This window comes from Notothenia coriiceps, unplaced genomic scaffold (genome assembly GCF_000735185.1).
Source record: "Notothenia coriiceps isolate Sejong01 unplaced genomic scaffold, NC01 NC01_scaffold00019348, whole genome shotgun sequence".
In the NCBI taxonomy this organism is placed as follows: domain Eukaryota; kingdom Metazoa; phylum Chordata; class Actinopteri; order Perciformes; family Nototheniidae; genus Notothenia; species Notothenia coriiceps.
The window spans coordinates 1-7,257 of NW_011352049.1; the positions used below are offsets into that span (position 1 = coordinate 1).

At 40.5% G+C, this 7,257-nt stretch overlaps 1 long non-coding RNA gene across 1 annotated transcript; it reads right to left on the minus strand.

The window, feature by feature from the left end:
- Positions 1 to 726: 726 nt before the first annotated feature.
- Positions 727 to 6,616, minus strand: LOC104951863 (uncharacterized). Its single transcript, XR_799067.1, has 2 exons — positions 5,971 to 6,616; positions 727 to 2,722 (listed from the first exon to the last, which is right to left on the minus strand). It is a non-coding gene; the product is annotated as an uncharacterized lncRNA (long non-coding RNA).
- Positions 6,617 to 7,257: the final 641 nt, after the last annotated feature.

The window sequence follows — 7,257 nt, forward strand, 5'->3', positions numbered from 1 at the left end:
ATCGCTAACTCCCCAAACAACTCCACACCGAAGACAGGAAGTACTCAGGCTCACACCCAGCCGCCGGAAGTTGATAGACGCCATCTTGTGCAACTAGCCTATATAAGCCCCCACAAGACTTTTTTTTGGCTTCTATTAGCTGAATGAATAACCATACTGCTCCACTATCCACTGAAGGAAATAAAGAAGCTCTCTTTAGAAATGTTTTCAAAGAGCATATTGAAGGAGAACATTGCATGCTTTTGTGACGAGTATGTGATGAGTTGCCCTGAAGAGGTGAATGTGTGTGAACAGGGCTCTGCTTCTCTGTCATTGGATACAGCTTTCCGCACATTTTTCATATTGAATACATTTTCTTTTTTAGCAGAAAAATAACAATGTGATTTATTAAGTTTTTAGATGAATTAAAACCAATTTTGAGATGCCATATTGTAAAATTCTTTCAGTTTTTCATTGACCACTGTCATTTTTTTTGTATAAAAGTTTTTGATTTGACCTCCCTTTGAAACCTTATTTCAAGGCTCACAAGGGAAAATGGTAAGGTATAATGTTTACCCTAAAACATTCACATACAGTGTTAGCAATGTTCACCATCTAATGCCGCGACTGCAATGTACCGCGCCACTGACCTGTTCATGATTGCATGGTCACCTTACAGAAACACCTTACCAACATGAACTGTCTCTTACTGTAGAGGTCCAACAGAAATAAGCCATTTAACAGAGATTTAAAAAGACTTGTTTAATAGTGCAGTGCAAGTATGAAAACAGACTTCAAGAGTTGAGGTTGATACAAGGGAAGCTACTATTACAGCCTTCTTTTACATTTTATAACATTCATTTGAACTTTAAGGAAAAAGACATTTCTCAGAAAAAAAAGACGAAGAACAGGAGAAAGAAATCTAATCATATCTATGATTCCACAAGCACCGTTGACAAAAGATGAAAATAAAAAAAGAATGTCAAGGCAGACATCTGAGCAAACTAATCATCCTAAAAAGCTTTTGTACTTGACTGATTGGCAAAAACATAGCAGATTCAATAATGAACAAGAGAAATGTGGTCCCGTTAGTTCCTCCCCAAAGACCGCTTATTACTTCCGCCACTTCATACGTGCAGTCAACGCTGAGTGCAATAAACACTCCATTAAAAGAAAAATATCTGACCTCTATCAGGATGTGGAATAACATGGACACTTTACCTTCAACTGTTTAGTGTTAACATCCTGGATTCTATGACACACACTGAGGCTGCTTAAAGAAACATTTGTTTCTCATCACATGAAATCACAGGCAGTAAATACATCTTTTTTTGCTGAAGAAAGAAAAGGATCATATACAACCTTCCACTCCATGTGATACAATCTCAGTACAACAATTTGGCTGCAAACATTTCCTCTGGTACAATTCATTAACAATGACACATACAATATACAAATGATACACAATCTCAGATAGGAATCTGTAGTGGTTATCTGAAATGCAACAAAACTGATACTACTGTGTACAGTATTTACAGCCATTATGAAAAGGAATCTGTTCATACAATAGACACACGTTATTGCAGCAAGGCCTTTGTAGCTTATAGCTAAAGACTTGTCATGACTTCATATTCAAAGACAAGGATTATGTCTCAATCACAGTTTGTCTTCATGATTCATCACTGAAACAAAGTGCTGGTGAAGCTGGTGTTGCTTCTTTATTCAGCTGTAGTGGGTTTGAATTATTCTTCATATCAGACTCAGTTTGTCTCAGTGAAAGAGAGACTCAAATGTTAAATAACGCAGGATTGCACTGACAGATTTGAAAGGGATAGTTAGAAGTGGGGTTGTATGAGCTGGCTCTCCATAGGCAGTGCATGTCCTACAGTAGACGCAGTGTGGAGATCAGACAGGAGTACGAGCAGTGTAGCAATGCACTGCATTTGACAAAAAATGACAGTGCTATCAGTATGCACAGCTTCTCCTCCATCTCCTGAAGGTGATACACTGACTATGGATAGAGCCTTATACAGCCCCACCTTAAACAATACCAACTTTCCCTTTAAACTTTTGAATTCTATCAGGATTGTGTAACTGGAGCTCTAAAGTAATGCAGGTTACTCTGAAAGGTTTGGTCTTCACCCGAGCTGCCGAGGCTGAGTAAGATGACGTCATCACTGTGCTGTTTTTATGACTACCATATGAAGTTGATTACACTGCTGGTATATAAAAAAGCAAGCTTTCTCCGTCAAAAAGTCAACCGAATCAACGTCTTACAGATTGTCATTTGTGAAAATGTGTCTGCTTCACACAAATATTTAACAAAGAAGGAGCAAGGCTTCAACAGACAGACAACATCCAGAACAGAACAGCTCCTGAAAAATGTTGTGTGAACTCGGAACTCACACATTTTTAAAACACACAAAGTTACTGTATCTCTGTTAGTGTTATGATCAAGTTTAAAATGTACCGTTTCATTTGGTCACATAACAATATGGTAATCACTGTTAATGTCCAGCACCTTGAGAACCATTAGGTTTCTTTTTACAAAGGAATAACGTGAAAATCTTTTAAAGGAAAAGTCTCATGTCTGTGATGACTGGAACATGGAAATACAAAAAGAGCTTGTAGAAATGTTTGTGACGTCTCAACACTGTAGAAAATAGATTTAAAGGAGGCACTGGGGTAGTTCAATGTCTCTGAAAAGATCCAGATTGTCAGCTCAGAGATCCACATTCACCACCTTTGGAGACAAATAAGAAAGCAAGTATGAGAAAACTGAGAAAACAATTCAGGCTAGTGTAATATATAAGTATAAATAATTTATAAATATTAATCTACAGACATATAGGGGTGCACAATTATATGTGGTGCTTTAAAAAATTGTCAATTAATTTGTGACAGTCAAAAGAGTATGTGACAGACAAGAATAGTCAATTATAATGGCTAACACTTAATGTGGAGAAAGAGATGTCCTGTATGGGTTGATTGTGCGTTGATCTGTTGGTAATGCCTCGGGGTTCCGGTGGGCATGTAAACAAATGCATAATGCTGCGCTATACTTTGCGGCCTCACCCGGTTGCATAGCAACGCTTATTATTTAGGTGTCTTTTGATAAGCAGGTAGTCCTATCATTAGCGGTCTGGAGGGGGAGTGGGCTATCAAGCCCCGCGAGTCTGCATCGGTGCTGACTTGAGACCGGTCTCTACCTGACCGGTCTCGACGCTGTGTGTGTCCGTCAGGAAACACGCTGTTAACAAGTAGTTCCAGCAAACATCCACAGATAAACTGCGATGTTAACAACCTCATGATAACCTCATATGTTTTAACTTAGGATCATACCTGTGTTTAGTCTAGAAAAAAGGTAAATGTGTGCATTTTATTATAAAGTTGTGTATATTTATTTGACTGTTGCAAAAACTAAGAAGCTTATAAACATCAGGTTTAAAACTAAAAGAGTTTTACAAAAAAGTAACAATGAAATATGTTTGGAGTTTTAATTTAGTTATTCATGTTTTCTCAAAGAGATGTTGATTTGAAACCATTGTTACATACAGTTACGGCATTTCCTTTTTCTGCCGGAGAGAGGGGAGTTTGTCCCAAAGCTTGCCGCTGTATTTACTCCCTCCATCTGACAGGAGGGAGCCTCATGTGTCACTCCACGGAGTTCACTCCGTCACGGAGGGGGAGTGTGTAGGTGTAGGGTGTGGTTTGGGATTGGGCCTTAGTCAGCTGACTCTATTGGTTTAAAGATGCAATATTTCATATTTGACTTAAATTGAACAAAATAAAGATTTCAGAAATTCCTGGCAGTGTAGAGAAGACTTTGAGACAACATTTAAACGTTTGCACTGTGGAAATGAAATTCCCCAAATATGAAATATGAAAAAGCCACATCCTTTACACTCTGAAGACCTCAGTATTACCAAGGTCCATTCTAAATGTTAATCATCTGCCAAACATTGGGCAGTCCCTGCTTCTCTGTTGTGGGGATTTGATGTTTTTCTTATTTTCCCATCATTAAAACTGCAATATGGTCAGGTACTGAGCATGTAATGTGCACTTCACTACCTCCTTTACCTGGAAATAATAATCAAAAGGTTAATCAATTAATAATCCCGAGTTTCAAGCTCACTTTTGTGCAAGCGGACACACAGACGTGCACACACATACTATTGCTGCCTCCTCCATTCGCAACCTCACACCCAGACAGGCTTAAGTTCGTCCTAAATTGCACTTCCTTCATTCTCCACTGACGGCTCTTTCAGAACCTCATGCTGAGTGCAGAATCTGTCTGCGTTGCTGGAAATGACTGTGTGGCTTTGGAGGCCGCTGAGATAAGCTTGACTAAACCTGCGAGTCGTGAACAGACCCAGACTTTGCAAAGTGGGCGGCCAATCTCAGATGCTAAATATTTACGTGAGGGTCATCCTGCCCTGCTTGTCTCCTGTCCCTCTTACTCAGCACAATGTCCAAACACTCCGGGCGCAGACAGATGTTCAAAGAAAAACAACTGAGAGAAGCAGGGAGGAGACATCGACTGATGCAGAAATCCTAGTGTTGGGATGCAAACCTAATCAAATGTTGCCTTAAAATGTGTTTGGCCGTTTGGGTGCATTTGAGAGCAAAGCATTGACATGTTATCACCTTAAGACGTTTCTGTAGTAATGTGCTGACAAACTCTTGCCTATTAACAGATTAAGCAGACATGAAGCAACATAAGCCCTTATTTGGAGTTGTGTTTCTGACATTTTCTGCAGACAGGTAGTTCACAGCATAGTTATAGTTCCGACAGGGGGGGCTGGACTAGTGACAGGCAAAGTAAGGTAAGGCAGGATATTTTCCATTTTAGCCACACCAGGTACTCTTGCAACTCACCATCCCATCCAACAAAGCTGTTCTTTCTAATACAGCTCAGGGTCAATTGCACTACTACAGTGTTTTCCTACAGTGTTTTCAACAGGATTTTGAGAGACTGTAGGTGATGGACCACAGTCCCTTTCGGGGGGGTCCGGCAGAGCATGCCCCAAGGACATTCTTACCCTCCGGTTGACAGTCTTGGCCGTCTCCCAAAGAGAACAAAGGGTGTAGCACGCCCTGAAGGCCAAGGAAAGGAAGGATGTGGGGATGCTTCCTCTCGTCTAACCGTGGGGATGCAGCTGCTACACTTTATATGTTTTGTTCTCCGTCAGTAAATACCGCACTGGTGAATGTCTGGAGCCTCCATGTGTCAATATAACAGCGGTTGCTAACAAGTGTCTAAATAACACTTCTAAATCACGCTAAAAATTAGCCGCAATTAGCTTCGCGGTGTTAATGTGAAGTCATGTGACCGTGTTGTAGTTCCTTTATAGCCCAACAATAGCTTTTTACTTCTGGAGATTGCATTTACGCTTTAAAAATCAAAAAGTGGTGTTAATAAGTGGAGATAATCCTGCTGAATTAAACATTTAACTATCATAAAAGTGTGTTGGACACAGATCTTATTTTTTGCTGTATTCTAAATTCCATGGAAAAATCACATTGCTTTTTGTCGAGGCAGTCCTGGCAATGCTAACTTCCACGTTGGCCAATACCTAAATATCTAAAAGCCTTTGTAAAGCTCAGGGTAAAAGCAGAGTTGATAAGAACTCTGGATTTGTGATTAGGAACATCATCTGTCATTTTTGTCAGTTCATCCCTGGTTTACATAAACATGCATTCATTCAGCCTTGTGATTTTCAAAAATACAGAGGATGCAGTTACTAAAAATATTGCCACAGTTTTTAAGCAAAGGCTTGTTTTACTATACTGTATCGAATTATTGCTCTTGATTTAAAAAAATATTTTTTTGTTCATCATAACTTGACACAAAAATCAAACCAGGAATAACAGTAATAACAACATTGTTTTAAATTGTTTTTTGGGAAGTTTGGAATTGTTCATGTTTTTCCAAGGGTAAGATTTCTTTTGAACTGATTTATGCATCTGAACATCGGAATGATCCTTTACTTGTGTTGGCTGCTGGATCACGAGCAGAAGCTTCCTTCACTGGGGGAGACGCTGTGTAGAGGAATAAGGCTTTCACACTGCTCGCTGTCTTCTGGCAATCTGTGGGTGGGGGAAGCAGGTGTCAATCATCATCTTCTTGACAAGCATCATTATTAAAATCATCCCTCACCATATGGGAACACGCGTTCGAAGAAGAAGAGAGCAGAACTGTGGCAGAGAGCAGTCTGGGAAGCATGCTCATGTGATTACAGACTCAGTATCTCTATTGCCCTTGTGAGAAGAAAAGCCTCTAAGTGTGTGTCAGAGATAAGGTAAATTCATTTTTTAGCGCAAACACCACTATACAATGAAAATAAATCACTTTCTATTTAAAAATTTAAAAGCTTGAACTCTGTCACCCTTGTGCGACACTTTAAGAGGAAGACAAAAGCGATATGCCTGTGTTTTCTTTCACTTTGCCGAGTCCAGGACCAACAAAAGGAAGGCCTCTGCTGAGGAGATCATGGGCCTCATGTATAACGCCGTGCGTAGGATTGACGTGGGAAGGTTGCTTACGTAGTAGAAATCCGAAAAATAGGTACATAAATGTTCCGCAATTTTCCGATTCACCGAACATTACGTGTCGTCGAAAGGAGCCAGTTGAGGTGGTTCGGGCACCTAGTTAGCATGCCACCTGGGCGCCTCCCTAGGGAGGTGTTCCAGTCACGTCCAGCTGGGAAGAGACCAAGGGGTAGACCTAGAACCAGATGGAGGGATTATATCTCTTCGCTGGCCTGGGAGCGCCTTGGGATCCCCCAGTCAGAGCTGGTTGATGTGGCCAGGGAAAAGAAAGTTTGGGGCTCTCTGCTGGAACTGCTACCTCCGCGACCCGACCACGGATAAGCAGGAGAAGATGGATGGATGGATGGAACATTACGTACCGGCGAGGAAAGTGCGTACGCCACTCCCTACGCCGGTTTCCCTTTATAAATCACAATCGACTCGAAATGCGGTGCAGCTTTTGCAGGCTTCACGTAATTTCACGTATTTGTCTATAAATAGTCAAAGAAACGCCCATTCATTCATTCATTTTGACTGACTTTATGAAGAAGATCGCAGGAAATGACAACAGAACAGCTAAAAAAGACATCTCACACCGTGTCAGATTTTGGTTATTTTGGGGAGGTCGAGATAAATCATATTGTTTGGTGGATGCAGTTTGAAACAGAGTAGCAGCATGGAGGTCGGATCGTCACCAAAATAAATAAATAAGTGGTCCGAAAAAGGTTAATGACAAAAAAAATACAC